The 22075-nt window shown below is 40.8% G+C and overlaps 1 long non-coding RNA gene across 1 annotated transcript in view; it reads right to left on the bottom strand.

The window, feature by feature from the left end:
* Positions 1 to 17497: 17497 nt before the first annotated feature.
* Positions 17498 to 22075, bottom strand: part of LOC123592886 — a 285088-nt gene continuing 280510 nt past the window's right edge. Inside the window, exon 3 of the long non-coding RNA XR_006709991.1 lies at positions 17498 to 18212. This is a non-coding gene — a long non-coding RNA (uncharacterized LOC123592886). The remainder of the gene's footprint in view (positions 18213 to 22075) is intronic.

The following is a 22075-nucleotide window of genomic DNA, read 5'->3' as shown; positions in this document are numbered from 1 at the left end:
TTTTCTTTTAGTTTTCTTGGTTATTTCCTTCACAGTGTAGAAGATTTTTATTTTGATGTAATTCCAATAGTTTATTTTTTCTTTTGTTTCCCTTGCCTCAGGAGACGTATCTAGAAAAATATTCCTACAGCTGAAATTACTGCCTCACTTCTTTTCTAGGATTTTTATGGTTTCAGGTCTCACATTTAGGTCCTTAGTCCATTTTTGAGTTTATTTTTGTGTATGGTGTTAGAAAGTGGTCCAGTTTTATTCTTTTGCATGTAGCTGTCCAGTTTTCCCAACATCCTTTGTTGAAGAAGAACAAACTATTGACACAAGTAACAACATGGATGAATCTCAAAAGCATTATACTAAGTGAAAGAAACCAGACCTTTAAAAAGCATATATTGTATGATTCTGTTTATGTCAAGCCCTGGAACCAATAAAATTAATCTAAGATGGAAAAAACCAGAAGAGAGGTCTTCTCTGAGGCAGAGGGTGAGTTGGGGTAAAGGCAGACTGGGAAAGGGCATAAGATAACTTTCTAGAGTGATGACAATATTTTGTATTTTAATAAGGGTTTATGTTACATAGATATATGCATTAGTCAAAATTCATCAAATGATACAGTTAAGATTTGTGCATTTCACTGTATATAAATTCTATCTAAAAAAGGAAAAAAGACATACTGAATTTTAAGTTTCGATTTCCTCATTAGTGAAAGTAAAACATGGAGTTATAGCTCTAAAGCATAATGACTTTATATACCATTACTCCATGGTCACAACAATCCTTTAAAACATGAATATTTATTTTTTAAAAAGGGTTCATATATGAATAAACTTATACAACTCCCTAAAAAGAAACCACTGAAACTTCAATGGAGAAATGGGAAAAATCAATGAGTTTAAAATTATGAGAAGAAATATACATAGCCAGAAACCATAAAATTTTGTTCAAACTCATTACTAAAAACCCCAAATCTCTCTTTATTGAGGACCTATTAGGTTTACATGCACGATCTCAATTAATACAGATGATTAATACACTTATCAAACATATTCAACCTCACTGGTATTCCAAAAATGAAAATGAAGCACCTTTTTTTTTCTAACAAAATAATGAAGTTTAAAAAAGTATAATAACATTAAGGAAAGTGTGACTGAATAAGCATTCGCAAATATTATCAATGAGGTATAATTCGTTACCACTTTTTGGAAGTCACCACTTTTTGCTTTTTTTGCCATGTGGATTAAGAGTTCAAAAAGGGGATACACTCTTTGAATGAATCCTTGCTCTGGGAAATAGAGTGTACAACAATGCAACTATAAAAATGTTCATTCCAACATTATTTATAATTGCATAAGACTGAAAACAACCTGTATGTCTACTATAAAAGGCTGAGAGCACACTCACATATTGTAGTAATGGGGCTCTGTCCTTTTGCTTTACTAGGATCCCAAATTGTCATATGATCACTGATCAGGGTACTGAAGGTACAAAGAGAGGGAAACTTTTCTTTGTTCTGTCTTAGAGAATAGGGGAACAATCAGGGTGAGATTTACATGAGGTCTTGTAAGCTTTGGTGTATCTCTGAGAGATAGGAAGGCCACGGTCTGTGGGCACTGAATGAATCCTAGCACCTAGCAGGAGAAGCCTGGGCTATGTCCATATGAGGACAGCAGGTGGGCTATTACAAATATTATTGGGAACCCCTTCCCTGTGCTCCTACAGCTCCCCGCACATAGTCCTATCATCCCACCTATCACTGTATTGTGCTACCTTCTTACTTGTTTGCTTTTTCCCACTAATTCTGGAGGACAGGAGTCACTGTTCATCTTAGTGACCTGAGAGTAAGTGTTCAATACATTCAATTGAGAGATTTTCAACTCTATATTCACTCTGTCTGGGTTTCAATCTTGTCTTTGCCATTTCTTAGTTGTCTGAATTTGGATAACATACTGATCTGAACCTCAGTTTCCTTATTTGTAAAGTGGGATTAATAAAAGTCACCAAATTTATGGAGTTATTAAACGTGTTAATACATATAAAGCTCTCAGAACAATGCCTAGACAATAGTAAATTCTCAAAAAAAAAGTGCTGGTTGTTGTTAATTTCAGATATCCATAGCAATTATTCTTTTTATGGAAAAATTGCTCTGTTGAGATAAACATAATTGTCAATGAATTCTAATAAATAATCAATGAGCTAACCTTGGTGACACAGAAACACACATTTATCTCTTGGAGCACTTTCCAAGCGTTTGCCACAATGTTGAGTAAACAGTAGGTGCTTACTAAGTGTTTAATGAATAGATAAACACATGGATTAGCTGCAGCTGCTATAATAAAAATAAATCCTCCACTTTTGGTGTCTTAATGACGATGAAAGTTCTCTGGTTTGGAATTCGATGTGTACACATCTTTTAGGAAGAGGCCATAGGGCTTAATGGGAAAAGCCAAGGGGATGGGGTCTAGTGTTTGGCTCTCATCGGTGCTCTGCCACTTAGTAACCGTGTGACTTCAGACAGACTAACTTTTGAGGTCCTCAGCATTGTCCTTAGTAAGATAAAGTTAATTATTCCTAAGTCTTGGAGCTGTTATTTTGTCATTGTCATTGTCGTTTTGTTTTTGGTTTTGCATGACAAGTTTTTATTTCAAATATATGTTAAAACACCATTAGCTTATTCCTCAGGACAAGGGCAAAAGTCACCTCCTGTAGAACTTAGGGAACTCTGTATAGAATTCTATAGAACAGAGGAGGACACTTTAGCTGAAGCAGGATTGCCAACCAGATGATTTAATACAAGGTATGTCAGAATACTCTCTATAGTGTATTGTAGTTGTTATTTTTATTTCAGACTATTTTATGTTGGGTTGCAGGCTCCGTGGTGAGATTCCTAGAATCCATTTTTCTGTCTGTTAAACACTTGTGGAAGATGGTGGTCATGAAGCTCTCAAAGGTGACATGTAACTGAAAACAGGGAAGGCATTTGAATCGGGTCAGTTATTGAATATTGACATGGAAAGAAAATTTGTTACATATGGCCTTAATGGAAGCTGTGCCCTAATTTATGTTAAGCTGAGCCAAGAAGACTCTCCTGAAAGTCTGCCTGGAATCATCTGTGTGATGTGTGATGTAAGAGATTGTGTTTTGATTATATTTCTTTAATTCAATCAAAGGGGTTGCCTTGGGCTGACCTATAGTAGATTGTGACATCAAATCATTATCTGGAGGCAATATACAGGATACAAATGGGGATTTTGTCTTTTGGCTCAGGAGGCAATGATGTTTTATTGAGAACACCAGCAACTGAATTGTTACTCAGAATTGTTCAGATATTTGGAGTACTCAGTGGTGTATTCAGAGTTTAGATTTGCAGGTTTTGCGTTCATCCAGCATTTCTGTAAGTGCTTACTGTGTTCCAGGCATGCTCAAGGTGCTAGGGACCCCAAAAATGAAGAAAATACAGAAATGTCCTGGCTTGAAAGAGGTCACTCTACTTGCGTAGACCAACATAATACTTAAAAATAGAATTTTGTACATGTTCTAGCAGAGATGTGTGTAAGCGCTATGAGGGCACAGAAGTGCAAGTGAGATGAGATGAGAGCCCAGAGCACAAAGAGGAGTGGTGAGAGGTGGGTGAGGTCACATTGCTGAAGATTGGAACTGGTGGCTTTTTGAAAAATTAAAAAATGCTGACTCTAAAAAAATGACCTAAATAATCAAAGTAATGCTTATTGCAAAATCTAAAAAAAATTACCCAATTGCCTGAAGTGAAATGTTAAAGTTCTAGTTTTCCCCCTCTTCCAGTTTCCAAATCCCACTTCCAGAGGGAATCACGATTGACAGGTTTTTTCACGAATATTTCCATATATTTTCTATGTGTGTGTGTGTGTGTGTATATATATATATATATATATATATATATATATATATATATATAACATATATGCATGCATGTACATGTGCATTCATATGCACATTTTTACACAAATGAAACCAATGTTTATGTATAACTTGTTTTATTTTCCACATACAGTTATATTTTAGGCATCATTCCATATCAGCCCATATATTTGCATCTTATTATTTTGAATGGCCGTATGGTATTCCATCATATAGGTGGACCACGATTTGACTCAAATAGTGTTTAAGGTTTTTCTTCATTTATTACTCTGAGAATTTCCACTGACTTTCTTAGATCTGCAGTAAAGAGGGTAGTAGGATAGTATTGAGAACCATTCAAAATGTACCTTTGGGTTCAAACACTCCTCCTAGCGGCAGGGGGATCTATCCTTCTAGGTCTTTGCAAGTTGCTTATCGGCAAAGAACTATGATGCTCATTGGTTTGAAAAGGAGTTCTCAAAACTTTTCATCACTGGGGCTGCTGCAGGAGAGCTGGCATTTGGAGCTGGATCATGAAGCATCAGCAGAGGTTCCTGGGGCAGGAAATCTTGCTCTGTTCTGAGCAGAATGCCGCTGGACAGGATTCAAGTGGGAGGGTGGCTGTTTTCTCATTTTAATCGGTCAATCAACAAACAATGTTTGAATACCTGTAGTGTGCTCAGTATGAACCAGCAGGGGAAACATGATTCTTGCCTTTGAATAACTTATAATCTGGTTAGAGAAACAAGATTCATGAAGCAGTTAGTAAGATCTATAAAGCAGTATGTAAGCAAGTGTTGCTGAATTATGTCCTAATAAAAGTGCTGTAAGGACTGCTAAGAAGGATAATATGAGTGTGGGCTGGGTGAATCAGGAGGATCTCTCTGGAGGGTGAGATGTGAAATGGACCTAGGAGGATGGGTAGCACTTCAATAAACAGAGTACTTCCGAGGGACTTTCCAGCCAAAACCAGTGTGCAGACCTAACCATGCAGTCGATTGATAGGAATATTCAATCCAGTTGTTTGGTTAAGTAGTGGGAAAGGTCTAAATTTTCTGTCTGTATTCTCAGACACTGAAGCATCCTACAATTCTCCTTTGCTCATGAGTCACAGATTCCTCCCGGTGAATAAAGAAAATAATGATTACTTACTATTATGAAAGTTAAGTTGCAGGGCTTTGGTGGTGTTGGTGTTTATGGGCTGGCCCTCCTGTTTTCAGGCACGTCATCACTCTTACTATCAGGGTTGCTGGAGAACTTTGGTTTCTGCTGCTCCAAAACCAGAGCAAGACATTATGCTTGACTTTCAGATGATTTGACCATAATCAGAAGATAGCCCAAGGTTTATTAAATAAGAAATGTTGAAAATGGATATGATATGGGGCACCTGGGTGGCTCAGTCGGTTGAGTGTCCGAATTCAGCTCAGGTCATGATCTCACAGTTTATGAGTTTGAGCCTCGTATAGGGCTCTGTGCTGACAGCTCAGAGCCTGGAGCCTGCTTCACATTCTGTGTCTCCTTTTCTCTCTGCCCTCCCCTGCTTATGCTCTCTCTCTCTCTCTCAAAAATAAATAAATAAACATAAAAAAAAAAAAAGAAAATGGGTATGATGCTGTTGAATGCTGGTCCATCAAAAAGCCATGGTGTTGGTGACTTGGCATTTCCCCTTGAGCCTAACTTCACACCAAGTATTTTCTTAGTGTATTCCCAGGTAATACCTCAATTTTCCACAGGGTTTCTACAGATATGTGTGCTGGAGATTTCTCTTTTAACCAGGGCTGTGAGAAACTACGGAGGTGTTAAAATCTAAGTGAACAAGGGATGTGGGAGAAAAAAGACCTGCTTTCCTGGGGGTTTGGTAAGCTACCTCACTCTCTTGGAGGGACTGATTCTGCAAAAATAAGAAATAGTATTAAATTAGGCAGAATGCTGCATCTTGCCCTAAAGTCTTCTCAGAAAAACAAGGCTGACCTACTCAGTTGTTCTTATCCTAGGGAATTATGGGTGAATGTGAGGGCAGTCCAGAACCTCTTCAATTTTATGCAAAGCATGGTACATGTGTATATAGTGCTGGAAAGAGACTCTATAACTTTCATTAGATTTCCAAAGAAGTTCATGCCTCCCCCCTCCCCCTGCCTCCCCCAGTTAATCATCTCTGGATGACAGAAAGTCTAAAGGCTTTTTAATGTTTGAAAATGTTATCATTCTTGGTGTTCTATCTTTATAGTAAGACTTATAGAGTAAATATTTTTACAGGGAGAAGGATTTTCACAAATCCCTTTAAATCACAACTTCTTCACTTGAATCTGAGGCTAATTCTATATTATGGAGGAATGTTTTTTTTTCCCCCGGAGAATTCTACGAGACCCAAAGTCATATAATTTTTGTTCCATTAAACCTGAAGTTGTTTATATGCCAATGTTGTTTATTGCATTATTAACACTGTCCACTCTAATTGACTTTGGGGAGGAAACATTGTTCTTCAATGGAAGTGTTCTTCAGAGTTCTCAAAGAGCTATCTCTGCATTAAGAGGTTAGGTATTCCAGGATAAAAATATGTTCACTATCTTACTTTACTTCCTTAAAAAATGTCTTTTCTGAGTTATTTACTCTTATTTCCTCAGTGTTATTTTTTTAGATGGCCACTATAAGGCTGTTTACTTGGACAAAGTTCCTATGTCTTTCACAGAAGCAAAGGGGAGGCATTGCCCAAAAATACCCAATGTCCCTTTTATAAATATAGCCAATAAGATCCTCTTTGAATTTAAAATCAAGGGAAAAAAGTTTTTGAAATATCAATTTGTATTCTTTATATTAAAAAAATGACATATGACATCTGTTTCTCTTTTTGCTTTATCTGCCAGGACTCTCAGAGCTAAAGTCGATGCCCAAGTGTAGTTTGCAAGAAGTTATTCGTTATAAATATTTGCACATATGTATATTTTCCCATACTTACTCCAAAGCTACAATTTATAAAATTTTTTTGATTATAAAATAATATATTCTCATTGAAGAAGAATGTAGAACTAGGAAGAATCATGAGTAGTTTCATCCTTAGAAATAACACTTGTTAACGTTCTGGCCTTCCACTGTTCCTTTCATGCATAGATACACTTTCATAATGTTGCATCCAATTGTATATGCTGTTATATAAACTCTCCTTTTAATTAATAATATATTATAAGATTTTCAATTTCTATTACTTTTCTTTAGGAGCATGATTTTTGACAATGGTTTGGTATTCCATATACAGATGTGCTATCATCTTATGCTTTATACATGTATCCATCTTTAGACATGAAGGCTTGTGCTCCTTTTTATTTACATAGAATAAACACCCAGGAGCAGAATCACTAAACTTAAAGATTTTCATTAATACTGAAGATTTACTTTCCATAAATGTTGCAGCAATTATACTTCATCCCAGCTGTGTTTGAGGGTGGCTGTTTCCTCATACCATCATCAATATTGAGCAGCATTTTTTTCTTATAGTCTTAATTTCTCTAATAGAAAAAAAGGGTATATCATTGCTCGAACTTAGGTTTCTTTGACTCTTAATATGATTTAATATTTTAAAAATTTATCAACCATTTGGAGGTTTTTACATGTGTGAGTTGTCCATTGTTGTTCTTTGCCCATTTTTCTATTGAGGTATCTGGCTCTTTTCCTTACTGTGTTGCAGAAGTTCTTTATATATTAAAAATAATACCTCTTTGCCATCTATCTTGCATGTGTTTCTCCCATTTGCATGCCCATTGCTGTGAGAGGCATATAGTACAGCGAGTATAAAGAGACACCTGAGCTGGATTCTCTGGGTTCATAGCACAACTCAGAAAATTATTCAGGATCTTTGTTCACCTCCTTCGTTGTCTATAAATTGGGATAATGGTGCTCTTCTTTCTGATATATACAATATTCGGAATAGTGCCTATAGTATGATGTGCACTCAATACTAACTGGTTTTGTTTCATTTTTTTAAAGTTTATTTATTGAGAGAGAGAGAGAGAAAGAGAGAGAGAGTTCATGAGCTGGGAAAAGGCAGAGAGAGAGAGAGAGAGAGAGAGAGAGAGAGAGAATCCCAAGCGCTGATGGTGCAGAGCCTGACATGGGGCTTGATCTTATGAATCGTGAGATCATGACCTGAGCCAAAATCAAGAGTCGGACACTTAACCAACTGAGCCACCCAGGTGCCCCACTAACTAGTTTTATTAATTGGAAGTTTATTTTCAAACACCTTGCTTTATATTGTGCCGATTTAATATGTTTTTAAGAGGAAGAGGGTGGGAGAATAAAAGGATGTTAAATGCCCAGGTCAATGCCATTAACACTTTGTAACAGCTTTGCAAAGAACAAATGATACTTCTCCAGTTCCAAGTTTGATTTACACCCCAAATAAATATAGGTGCATAGAAAAACATAGCTCAGTACATTTGGAATGTGCTGGTTACCAAACACGTAGTTACTGCATCTATTTAATTGTTTTGTTTTAAATGACAGATGATATTCCAGTGACCTTTCCCTACGAGGATCTCGGGATGTCTCACAGGTGTTTAACTTAAGCCTCTTCTTTTCCATCCAGAAAATAACCCAGGTAGGAGAGGAGAGGAGAATGACAGGCACCGTGTGGGGCTTCTCCATGAAGGAGCTGCCAGTTAGTCATCAGCCCTGGGAGGGCATAGAATTTCACTTGAGGCCAGAGACCCTACCGGCTGAAAATAAGACAGAATTATGTTCCAAATCTGGTTTTGAAATGAGGAGTGAAGAGCCTCCAATTTGAAAATAATCACACCCACTGTATCTTCATCCTCCAAATGAGGACTCTCTTACATTTTAGTTAGTCAGTGTGCAATGTTCCTTTTATATCTGTTCTCAAAGTCTTGACATCACTAAAAATAAATGACTCAATTACGCTTGTGCATAAGCAGCTGGAAAACTACCAAAATCTTCCCCATCTCTAAACTGTGTAAACAGAGACACCAGAGAAGGGAAAGAAGAGCAAAAGGAAACAAAAATGAAGAGAGCAAGAGAATTCAAAAAACAAAAAGTTATACAAAAGCAGCTCAGGGAAGAGAGTAGGGTGCCTATTCCCTTTCTTTGGTTCCCCAGTAGCACATTGTAGTCCATAAACCTTTGGGTCCAGGAAGCAAACCAGGTGGAAAAAAAGGATCAAGAAACTTTAGAAACACCTTGCAAATAAATGTGCCCAGCCAATACACATTCCAGTGCTCATGGGAAAATGTTGGCAGCCACCTCTGGTCAGATGCCCCAGGATCTAGGGGGCCTCGGTTAGAACTTGAGGACTAATGGGAAAAATGGAAACAGAATCCTGGCTGGCCAGCAAGCCCTAAGATACAACCACAAAACCCCCTCAATTTCCAAAGACTGGTCTTTTGTGGTGGCTCTTAGCTCAGAATGCACAATTACAAAAATGAAATGTTCCAAACGTCCTATACACCCACAGCATTCTTTCTTTTATTTACTGTCTTGGGTGGAAGAATATACTTTGTCTCCTAGCGTCCTTGTGCCAGGAAAGAAAAGCAGGTTTGGCCAGCAGAAAACCTGATCATCTTTATTCCTTCCTTCATGTTACTCAGGAGATGAAGGAAAAGGTCAGAGTGGCTGAGTAGCCCCGGCTGCCTCACCCCGAGTCGGGCTGTGTGTTATCTACACGCTTCAAGGGGAGAGCTGCACTTGAGATGAAAGTAGGTCACAAGGCGGTGAAAGGGGACTGAGACTTAACCGAGGAAAATGAGAAGCGAGAGCTGGGTTAAACCCGGGGCCTAGAGCCCTCGGTGCTTCTTCTGAAAGGTTGACCAGAGAGCGGAAGGCCAGCGTCTCTCGGTGACCTCTCTCTCCTTCTCCTGCTGCCCAGCCCCTGCTCTGCTCTCATTTCAATAGGTAAACGCAGCGCCTGTGGGAGCCAAGGAATCCGTGAAGGGACCCTGCGAGGGCAGTGGCAAAGAGCTTTCCTCTTTTTCCACACAAAGACAGGCCAAAGGGGAATGGTTTAAATTGCTTCCAGCAGGATTTAGGTTCGGCATGAGGAAAATCTCTCTGAGTGCGATGAGCCTCTGGAATGCATTACTAAGAGAGGAGAAGGAATCCACTTCAGAGATCCCTGAGGACGCCACGGAATGCTAATCTTTCCTTAATGGCTAATATTTTGGTGTAATCAGAGGTGGAGGCATGGAAGAGCTTTCAAGTCCCTTTCACTCCTGAGATTTGAATATGAAATCTGGCAGGAGAATGGCAGGAGAAAGATCAGTTGTCCTGTGACATCTGCAGTCTCCAAGCCCTGTTGCGTTGAGGTCACCTGAGGTCCTTTGGGTACCTGCCTCCACTGGTGATTAGGTTTGGGCCCTGTGTGAATAGATCTGATGGTGTGCAATGGGGGGCGGGAGGAGGTATTGGGGAGAAAAGAGTCACATTGAAAACAACAGGGGGAAAAGGATTGGAAAGTGAGTCTGAGCCAAAATTTTTAGGAAGTGCTGAAATTTGAGGGAAATGACAATAATCTATCAAATATTCCAACGAGTAGGAACCATGCCAGAACTGGAAAGCAGAGCCAAGGCTCCCAAACTGGGCCGAAGGAAGATGGAAAGGGAGAATGTTAAGAGCAGACTTTTACTTACGGGATGCTTGAGACTCACCATCTCACCACAGGTGTGTCAAAGGAGTTGAGAAAGCAGTGAATGCGTGAAATGCATCAAATATTTGGTATTCACAAAACTGAACATCTAGAAATTTATAAATGAACCTAAGAATGGCTTCGAGGGTATCTTAATAATAATAAGATAATTATATCAATCTTTGGCCTTTCTGTTTTCTTGGGTGAAAGCTAGTGGGTAGGAAATTGGGATAAACTTGTATTTTCTCTCGAAGATGCTTCATGTAGGTAAAGGAGGACCATGTGTTTGAGAGGCGCGGAGTGACATTCAGTGAAGATCCTACAGATGGATGGTTTGGCAGCAAGGTCATCACTGGGGGGTAGACAGTTAGGTGAGTTGGTCAGGCCACTTGGAGGTCCATAGCTCGGTATGAAGAAATGCTCATCAGTGCATTTTCACTGTGACAGTGTTTGCCTGTGAAGAGTCAGCATCTTTCTTCCTTGACTTTTCTTTCTCTAGAGCAACCATGTCACACAAGAATGCTCATTACTATTGATCATTTTGGTGGAAACAACCTGTGTGTTTATATGCTGGGGTGTGGGTTAGCCAACATGTAGCTTTCCAGTTTGTGAGTTTTTGAGCTAACGAGAAGTGGTTAGCTTTCCTTCCCTTTCTGTTTCAATGTGGCATTCATACACCATTGTGTACCATGAACTAGGCTGTGGGACAGGGAGTCAAAGATGAACAAGACAGGTTTCCTGTCATTAAGCCAATCTCTTCAGGAATAGCCATTAGCTTACATCAGGCTTCTGTGTCACGGAACCCATACAGAGAGGGGAGCAGGAGTGAAGCCATTATTGACGAGCATCATGACGCGTGGCATTACATTTTGTTTGGCTAAGACTCTGATTCAATGAGAGAATGTAATCCATGGAGGTTAGTAGAAGTCATAACCCTTGAAGAGGGTTGGTTAACACACCATATCATTTGTTTTCCTTCCCCACAGGTAGAGCTTTAACTGGAGCACTTGAAACCCCATCATTCTCTAAGATGAAGAACAAGGAGAATGAAACTAGTCAGAAAGCCAGCAGCCAAGGTGCTCTAAACCTCAAGGCAAATATTTAACTCGTGGGTTTCCTCCCATGATGCCTCCCTCAGAATGGCTCTTAAGGCAAGAGGTTCTGAGACTTCCTGTTCCTCAGGGATGGGTGGAGTGACATTATTGTTGAATGGCAGAGATGATGTTAATGATCCAGGGCCGGGAGTTGTTGAACTGGTGGTAATTGTCTGAATCTTGCCACTGACATTTCTAGGAAGGAATTTTGGCCCTTATGATTTTGGCTGCAAAAAGTTGGTAAGATAACCTTCCCTCCCCCCTTCCCATTTTCAGCTCCTCTTGGGAAGAGGAAAACCCCAGACACCAGCTTTCTGGTAACATAAGAAGCTTCCCATAACCATGTACTATAAATTATAATAAGCACGACCCTCCTTCTTCCCTTCCTCTTTGTTTCACTCCCTGAGCAATATTGTAAGAGTCTCCACAATCTCATAAGGGACTTGGCTGGCAATCAGTCGAAGATCCTGTTCCTTTGGCAGCATTTCCAAGCAACGAGACTAATGTATTCCTTTTTGCTTAGTTCTACAAAATCGCATTATGGTGCTATGCAGCTGAGGGACTGGAAGAAGAAAGCAAGGCCTAGACAAAGTTAAGGCACAAACTGGCAAAGCCACTCAACCAAGCTGCGCCATTTCACCTGCTTTAAGTCACGGGGTTGCACACATATAGCGGAGTTGCTGTCTCTTTGGGCTGTGGACTCTTGGCAGTCAGCGAGGCCCAGGGGTTCTCGTTGAGGAGGAGGCAGCTGGGGCTGTGACGGAGCTCTCTGGAGGTAAAATGTTCTGGGCTGATTTTGTTTTCTGTGGGGTATACCCTCCTTTAGCACCACTATGATCTTCTGGATTCTGTGTTTGGGCCTGGAGGATAGACTTTTTTGCACACGGCCCTGAAAACAAAGACCACCAGCCGCTTTCCCCGGGTGAATCAGAGAAATAAGACTACTTGTTAGGCCATTTGCTGCCCTAGTTGGAGCTACAAGAAATAAACACTGTTGACACTGACACTTGCTACCTGTGCGATCTGGGGCAAGCTGTGAGCTTTTCTGCACCCCCTCCCCCAGTCCCTCATCTGTAAAAGGTTGGTAGGAGGCAAATGATCTCTGAGTTCTCTACTGCTCACTTAGAGCGAGCCTATAAAATTAAGTCCATTTCTCTACCGTGCATTATTAGTGGATGAAAATATTTTCCCCACCTCCCGAAAAGCAAGAAAGTATATGTAGAGTCTTATCAAACTTAAGGTTTCTAACCATTATTTTAAATTCCATTTCATAGAAAGTGAAACAAATTCAGAACAAATGAATTATCCACATGAAACAAATCAAGCTTTATAGTCTGGCTCAATGTAATACACTGCAGTGAGCTCGGGCAGCCTGGATGGGTCCCTCTCTGAGCCTGGGCCACATCCACAGATGCTATAAGGAAGCTCAGTCCAGCATAAAAGTGAGACCCAAAGCATATGCATGTCTAGCTCCCATGGCCTCTTGCAAGCTTCTCTGCTTACCCTATGTACCTGATAGTTCATTAAGAGGATCTCTTTCACCCATGTCCACGGTTTTAGCCCTCAACTACTGACTCTGAATTGCTTATTGATGCTTCCTCTCTTTTGCCTTGATCTACCCTCCTGCTAACCTCCGTGCTCATTCTTCTGTTTTTTGCACTTGACTTTATGGTGGGCATTATGGTCCCAGCTGAACTTCCTTCCATGAGACTTCACTTCACCAAGCCAGGCTGCTTTAGACCTCCTTGGCTGAACCTGATGTTGCTCACTACCCATGTGAGCTCTGCTGACATGGGCACAACACTCACCAGTTTTAGCTAACTTCCACTGGCAGCCCCTGAGCATGGTAACAGTTAGTAGGGTGAAACAGGAGCAAACAGAATCAAGGATCTAAGAAATTCTGACACGGTTTTTGATGGATGAGCACAGAGCTAGTGAGACTCCAAAATCCAGGTGTATGATGGGAAACAAGGGTGGAGAGTAGGGTCTCAGCCACTGGACTAGAGTTCAGGATTTGGGCTCTAATTCTTGATGGTGGTGATGGTGAGCCTACAGGCTTATAATAGCAATACTAATTACTTCACATGTCAGCATCTTTGCCTATAGGACCATAACAGTTACACTCCAGGTAATGAATCCTAGCCATTGTGAGCAGGCAGGCAGTCTACAATTTCAGAAGAAAGGCAATCATGACCCTTCGTCTGTGCTAGGGACCTACTGGGGCTCTGCTGCTTCTACCTTGCCTTCTTGCTTTTCTCTGCAGGTGGCAGGTGTACCTCACCTGGTCCAAATGAATAATATTTATCTGGGTCTTGGAACTTTTGATGTTTTCAGACATTCTGGGCCAAGTCAATTACATGCGGTCAAACTTTCCTTTTGTGAAAAAGCCAGCACGAGGGTTCTCACTGAAGGAAGTGAGTTGAGCAATAGGTTGGTGAGTGAGGACAGGGTGGTGGCATGGGGTGAGGGGGGGAGAAGTCCAGTACATGAGTCAAAACTGAGTTAGGGGAGATGGCACTCCCTGGGGACTCAGTAAGCACTGGGGAATAAATGCATGAATAAGTCATTCCAATTTTTCCCAGACTCAGGATGAAGGATCAAGGCTAAAGATCAACTATCCAAACTGACATACCAGGTCATGGTTGAACTATTAGTGGAAGTGACTCAATGTTGTGTCCTCTAATGAGAGACACTTCCAGCTTTGTACCTCTAACCCTTGTTTGTTGGTCTTTGGGGGAAGGTTGAGTTGTGGGAAGGAAGAGGTATGAGGAAATGGAGCTGGATAGGGCTTTTCAGGGCAGTGTTTTTCAGAGCCAACCCATTTCTGGCAAAAAGTATTACTCTCTAGGCAAGTGTCTATTTGCTATGTTGATCTAATACAACATTAACTTCTGAAACAGTTGCACTCACTTTGCCAATTTTCCAAGCTCAAAACAGGAATGGAGTCAATAAAGTAACAGAGGCATTTTGGATGGTGAAGCTTTACTTTAAAAATGCCCACATGTGTATAATTTTCCACTTTCTTCCTAAATTCCTATGCCTGGAAGGAGCCGTAGAAATCTAAATCTCTTGTTTACAGTTGAGAAAACTCAGGTCATGAGAAGTAGAGGATTTGCTCAAAGCCACATGGCTATCCAGGGAAAAGCCAGGATCAGAATCCAAGATCTCAGACTTCCTGACAGTACTGTTTTAATTCTATTCCAGTCTTTTAATTCATGAATGGATAGCACTGAGGGGTTCTGAGATACACTTCAGCATCAGGGAGCAATCAGCCTTGCTCCTCCTGCACAGACCACGGCTTTGCGTCAGGGACAGCTGCAGCCATGTAGAATCACGATCTGCTCGTATGCGGAGTTTCAAAAGGTTTGACAAAGTAGCTGGGAAGTGTTACCTAAGCTGATATTCTATTTGATAGCAACTATGTTATGTTGTGATATTATTTGCCATGATAAGCTGGTTTATTCCCATGTTCAGTCCACAAATACTTGTGGATGTCTATCATGGGCCAGCACCATTTTAGGGACTGGTAGGAGCATGGCAGCGGTGAGTAAGTCTTCCTCAATCCTTCTCACTCTGGAACTTTCAGCCTAGTAAGGGGGCAAGGGGTTTGGAAAACTGGTTTTTAAATTTTTTTTTTTAACTTAAGTCCACTTTACCGTACCTATCCAAAGTCCCCCATTGGATTATATCGTTGTCCAGCTCCCTGCCAGGATACTCTAGTTGATGAGAACACACTTCCAAAGAGAACACATGCTTCACTGAAATTTAACCCCTAGTGAAATATTTCTTGGTGAAGCAGTACTACTAACTCCGAAAACAAAGTGAGAGGGGCTTGAAAGCCTTTAAATGTCAGGAAAGTATAGAAACTACCCAGAGAAGAAAAGTGACTTGTTCAAGGCCTTGAATGTTGGTAAAGTCAGGAAGAGAACCAGATTCCTAAGTTCTCATTTTATGGCTCTTTTACCAGAATGGAATCTTCTAAAATTCAAAAACATTCACAAAATTCTAAAACACTTCTAAAAACTTCAGTCATCTCTTTACACAACAAGAAAATCTACCGACAAGAGTGTATCACTTGTCCCCATTGAGTCTATTTGTTTCCTGCTATCATGCTAGTACTTGGCAAACTGCCCTATACGAAGTAGGTATTTAATATAGCTGTTTAATGAACAAAATGAATGAATGAATGAATGTTATGGACAGTGATATGAAGTATTACTTTGGTCACTCAGACATGTGTGAAACATGGCTTGGAAATGTATTTCACTCACTATGTTCTTCGAAGAGCTTTGTGTAGGACTTTGAAAATTCTGTTAAATTTTACAGGAAAGGGAAATGAAAGCCATTTCTGTGTACTCTCTCCACAGGTGAAATTCAAAATGGGCTTTTGATATAGAGTGTCAGGCTGGTCTCCAAGATACAGGACCACCTTCAAACTGACTTTGACCTTCCGAAGAGAAGGTAGAAGGCAAGAGTAGTCATGTCTCCTTTTACAACACTGGTCAATGTGGGAGAAACAGAACAACATTCGAAGGAACGGAAAAACAGAGAAAAAAGGACATACTATGTTAACATGTTCCTATTTATACAACATTTTCATACCCTCTCTCTCATTTAATACTTCAAACAATTCTGAAGATGCTATTATGATTCCCATTTTATAGATGAAGACACTGAGGCATGAAAGCATACTCCAGGAAATGGCAGGCCCGCACCCAAAGCTAATTCTCCCGACTTTGGAGCTGCTGCTGTTTTAAGCATGTCACCCTTCTTTGTAAATATAGCAGTATCATAGCCACCTGTGCGAATTCAGGCTTTTATCTGTGGATTTTGTAAAGTGGGAGATTTCGTGGTGACTCTGTCTTAAAAATGATGGATGCTCGACATTGGTGCACATCCCCTCTTTTCGTTGACGGCATCACCTTGTGGATGAAAATACATCTGGTGTGTGTTTTTATTTGTAAATATATGTATACTCTGTCGATTAGGGATAACGAGCCAAGTGATTATGCTGTCAATCAGAATTGTTTAGGGGTTAAAACTTCTTTTCCCGAGTTTATTTTTCAGTAATCAACACTTTAAAGACCGATCAAATAATAACATCTAACTGATGAGCGAACAGAGTGAAAACTGGTTTGTTTCTGGCCACCTTGGTTAAAACTCGCTGCAATTTTGCCTGTTTAATTAATTGATTTTGAAAAGTGGGAATTATAATTTATAGCATTTGTGGCTTCGTGGTGGGAACTACGAGGGCAAAGTGAAATAATCACAGGTTAGCAGAATCTCATGGTCTAAGACGCAAGAATGGTAGGGCCTCAGGTCTGAAGATCTTCAAGGTACCATTTCAATTTAGGGTGATGTAAAACCCTCTTGGCCTGAGTTTATCTCTAATGTAGGGAGAATAACGCCAAGCTTGTAGAATAGTCGTAACATGCCTGGTAACCTGGGTCCATATTTTTAAGATTTTAAGAGAAAGAGCCCCTGTATTTAATGACAAAGAATGAAAAGTCTAAGACAGTCATCCATCCAAGTGCACAAAGAATTCACACTGCTCAAGCAAACATTGAGACACATTTTAGTAAGAATCTTAGCTGGCTTGAGTTTCCGGTAGACAAATTGGTTTTTAAAAAAATATTGTTGTGATCAACAGTGAAAAATGACAAATGCCCTGATGTTTTTCCCCAGAGGTTTCTCAAACGAGACCATAAGACTGACATCACAACTTCTCGACAGCAAAGTGAGGACAATTTATCCTAACCTGATAGATTCTTACTAATTGTAATAGATTACAATTTCTTATTAAGTTCAGTCATGTGCTAATTATTAATTCCAATGATTATCTGATAAAGAATTTAGCAACCTGCATTACATTATACATGATGTCCTGATCAAATGTTTCCTTCAGAAATTTTATTAGAAAAAAGTTTGTATTTTTTTTTTTTTTTTGGAAACAAAAAATTTCCTTTTTCTTGTAAGAGAGAGGCTTATTGGGCAATCCACGAACAGTGGGAATGGAGTCTACACAGCGTCTCCTGTTCACGGGGTCTGGGAAGAGCCGCTCTGGTTAGGTCGGGAGCATCAGCCTCTCAGACTGCCAGCCTCCCTGACCGCACACCCTCCCCCCTCCAGCCCAGCCCTCACAGCTGAAGGTCCTCAGGGCAAACTTTCAGTTTAAATTTCCCGGCTTTCTGTCAGTTTGTGTCAAAACCATAGCCACCTACCCCCGCTGACTGTGGTGGCTTTGTTTGTTCTTCCCCTCCATTTGCTACTTGTTAGCCTCCGTGTACTGTGTCGGCACACTTACAGTAGGCAGAGTGCTGATGACAGATGGTGGGGGGCTGGGAACTGGGCTGCCATGGCCCCGTGCCAAGGGACAGGCCTCGCTGCCGGAACGCGCAGCCCAGAAGCTTCTCCTTGAAGCCTTGTCCGTTTGGTTGGTTCTGTGGGCGTGTTTGTGTGTGCTTGTGCACACGTGGCGTGTTTTGTTGTGGTGGTGGTGGTGGTTGTGGCTGTTTTTGTTGTTGTTTGGGCCAATGACAACAGAGGCCTCGCTGGCTGGCTGCGGCTTTTCACTCTTGGCAGTTTCCAGACTCCCAGGCAGGAAATTCTCCCAACGATTGCAGCTGTGAATTGGCCCATTTTTTTGGAAAGAGGATAAAGAAAAGAGTTTAGTGGGTCTTGTGCTTTTCTCACACAAGCAAGGATGTGTTGAATACAAACAGGGAGGGACGTGTGGGGGAGGGGAAGGGGTAGGTGGGAAAGGGAGAGAAAGAACGCTCCCTTGGAGCATACACAGCGAGGCCCCGTGGCTCCGTGGAGCCAGATGTGGGGCTGCCCCAGAGGTGAGACGGCCCTAGGTCTTGATGGGGTTTCAGCAGTTTGACCCCTTTGACAGCAAGAGACACACACTTCCATTCATTCCTTCAACAAATATTTGAGAGCTTGTTCTGTGACTGGTGGCTTACTGGGAGGTGAGGACACCAGGAAGCAAAGCAGAGGAGGTCTATACCTCATGGAAACAACGATCAGATGAGACGGGAGTAAGCAAATACCTCCCAATCACACACCCTCATCGGTGTTTTCTATGCATCTTAATAGGCTACTGTGGTAGAGAATGATGACGATGATGATTTATAACTTTTAATGAGTATGTCTGTGCCAAGCACTGTTCCAAAGGCATTGCTCATCTAATCTTCAGAATAATTCTGTGAGGTAAATGCTATGAAAATGAACATTTGGGGATGGTCAGGAAAGGCCTCTCTAAGGAGGTGAGATTTGGGTTGAAATATGAAGGATGTAAAGGAGTCAGTTATTTAAAGTCAGGGGGAAGGAACAATAAGTACAAGGATCCTGAGGTAGGGAAGCGCTTAAGTGTATTCAAGTTGCTAGGAAAGACCTGTGGGATAGGGTGTAGAAACAAAAGGGGGTAGGACTGGGGAGAATGATGTGGGATAAAATTGGAGAAGTAGGCAGGGAACCTTGTGAGGACTATGTCCTGGTAAGGGATACGAGCATGGAAAGCCATCGTTGGATTTAGATCAGGGAAGACACACCCTGGAATTCCACTTTTGAAAGATTTCCCCATCTGCTGGGGAGATGACTCAGACCAGGGTGGAAACAGCATTACAGGAGGCTATTACTGGCCAGAAATGATGGTGACATGAATTAGGATGGTAACTGTGAACATGGAGCAGTGGAAGGGTTAGGTGTCCGTGTCAGAGGTGGACACAAGAAATGCCAATCAACCTGAGCCAATAAAGTGGCGAAGCAAAGTAGTCATGGCCGGCACCCTGGTTTCTGGTTCAATCACTGGATGGCGGCGAATAGCGTCATTCACTGAGATGGAAAGGACTGATGACCTAGAGCAAGGGGGTGCCCCTCTGTACACTAGACAGGTCAGTGTCCAGAGAGGAAATCTGAGGCCTGGGATGAAGAGGAAAAACCTTCCATGGAGGGGAAAAAGAACCACCATGTCACAAGAAAATATATATATTTTTTACATTTGCAAGGTGTTATTTTATACTTTAGCTTCTGTCTCTTGTCTTATTTGATCTGCACCGTAATATTGAGATATAATTATGATTGTCTCAATCTTAGAGATGGAGAGAATGAGATCTATAGGAGGGAACTGAGTTTTCATGGTCACACAGCTATCATACTAGTTACTGTTCATATTAAGTGAAAGTTTACTTTGTACTGTTCCATACACTTTAAAGTATTTTTTTTAATGTTTATTTATTTTGAGAAAGAGAGAGAGAGACAGAGTGCAAGCAGGGGAGGGGCAGAGAGAGAAAGAACACAGAATCCGAAGCGGGGTCTGGGCTCTGAGCTGTCAGCACAGAGCCCGATGTGGGGCTCGAACCCACAAACCGTGAGATCATGACCTGATCTGAAGTCGGAAGCTTAACCGACGGAGCCACCCAGGCGCCCCAATACTCCATACACTCTATATATGCTGAGTCTTCATGATCATATAAAGTAGATATTACTCTTAGCCCATTTTTCAGAGGGAAAACTGAGGCACAGAAAGTTTGAATAATCTGTTTGAGGTTGTACAGCTGCATACTTATTACTGTAAGTTACAAAGCTGGGCTTCAAATCCAGCTCCCTATTTGTGTTCTTAACCACTGTGCTATACTAAGCATGATTGAATTGGGACTCTGAATCTAATGACCTCTTGACTATTCTAAAATGCCTCCTCAATGCTACTTCTGATGAGTACTCTTTCCCTCCAAAGGATGTATGTATCGGGGTCAGTTTCAGCATTGCTTTAGTTTAAGGGCATAGCTAGATGTCGATCCCTCAAATATTTTCCTCCAAAGTCTATATAGCATCATGATGTGGCATCTGAAAAGAGGCTATACCTTGTAGTGACATAACTTTCAACCAAAATTAAAAAAAGAACCTATAAAATAATTTGGTCAATACTTAGCTATTTATTGGAAAATATTTTTCTGTTCTGAGAGTTAATACATACACCGTGAATGTGACTTATTTCCTTAAAAAATTTTTTTTAATGTTTATTATTTATTTCTGAGAGAGAGAGAGAGGGAGAGAGAGAATGAGCAGGGAAGAGGCAGAGAGACAGGAAGACACAGAATCTGAAGCAAGCTCCAGGCTCTGAGCTGTCAGCACAGAGCCTGACTTGGGGCTGGAACCCATGACCCTTGAGATCATGACCTGATCTGAGGTCAGACGCTTAACCAACTGAGCCACCCAGGAGCCCCGTGACTTCTTATTTTCTCAGAAGTCCTAAAGCTGAGTAGGAAGGCAGGCATATAAGCATTCTATCTGCTTCATTTTCATATCTCTTAAAAGATGATCTATGCACATAACAAAGAGGAAAGAATTAGGCCACAAACAATCTGCCCGTATACCCCAATGAGGTCCCATAGGTTATCAACTTGGCAGAATCTTAAACATACTTCACATCACCTTTCTTCATTGCGGGAAAGATAGGAGAGAGACTATTTCAACTTTATTTGTTCATATGTATTCAATCAAGCTTTCCAATTGCCAGTGAGAGAGAGAGAGAGGATGGGCATGCATTCTGGCAGAGCACTGCCTTCCAGAAAGTGGCTCTGTTCCTGAGTAGGGTTGAAACAACCACAGGCAATTCTGTCTTGCTGTTGTTTCATTGAGTAACCATGGGGCTGCCAGGTTCTAATCCTGAAATGCTCTAAATTGGTATCTTGTACCCAGATGATGGGGAATAGCTGTCTCACCAGGTTGATTCTGAAGACGAAGTGAGATAATTTCTCCATTCTGGCTACCAGCCAATCAGGTAGCAAGGATAAGAGAGGCAAAATTTCTCAAAAGGAGCACTACACAACATTGGTTTATATTTTACCCAAAACGTACTCCTCAGTTAGGTCTGGAAAATGTTGCATCTATTCCTGCTAAGCACTGGCATATCAAGAGCTCTAATAAGTCCTACTGTAAAGTACATTCAAGATGCTACCAAGATGATCACCTACAGGACCTCATCAGGTATATGAGTAATTCTTTCATCTTTGTTATGTACATAGATCATCTTTTAAGAGATAGGAAAACGAAGACGATAGAATGTTTATATGCCTGCCTTCCTTCTCAGCCCTAGGACTTTGAAGAAAACAAGAAGTCCCATTCCATGGTATAAATGTTAACTCTAATTTAGAACAAAAAAACATTTTGCTGAACATAGAATTTCCAAAGCTATCTATTGCCATCAGTGCTTATGATCAGTTATGTGATTAATGATGCATTCGGATAATCCCTTAGCCCATTCAAGGTATGTTGAGACTAAATCCTCCTTAAATAAAGCCCTAAGAGAAAAAATAGTGTCTGTTTAAGGTGTTTCTAGTGAGATGACCTGGGACTCAAGTACTGGCTTGAGAAATTCTATTAGAATTTCTATAGTCTACTAGAAATTCTATAATTTTGGGCTAGCATACTTAAATGTCTCCCTTCATCCGCAAAATGGGAAAATGAATATTTCCTTAAAATA

This window comes from Leopardus geoffroyi, chromosome D4 (genome assembly GCF_018350155.1).
Source record: "Leopardus geoffroyi isolate Oge1 chromosome D4, O.geoffroyi_Oge1_pat1.0, whole genome shotgun sequence".
Lineage (NCBI taxonomy): Eukaryota > Metazoa > Chordata > Mammalia > Carnivora > Felidae > Leopardus > Leopardus geoffroyi.
Note: the sequence above shows the minus strand (reverse complement) of the source record. Positions and strands in the feature narration are given on the sequence as shown.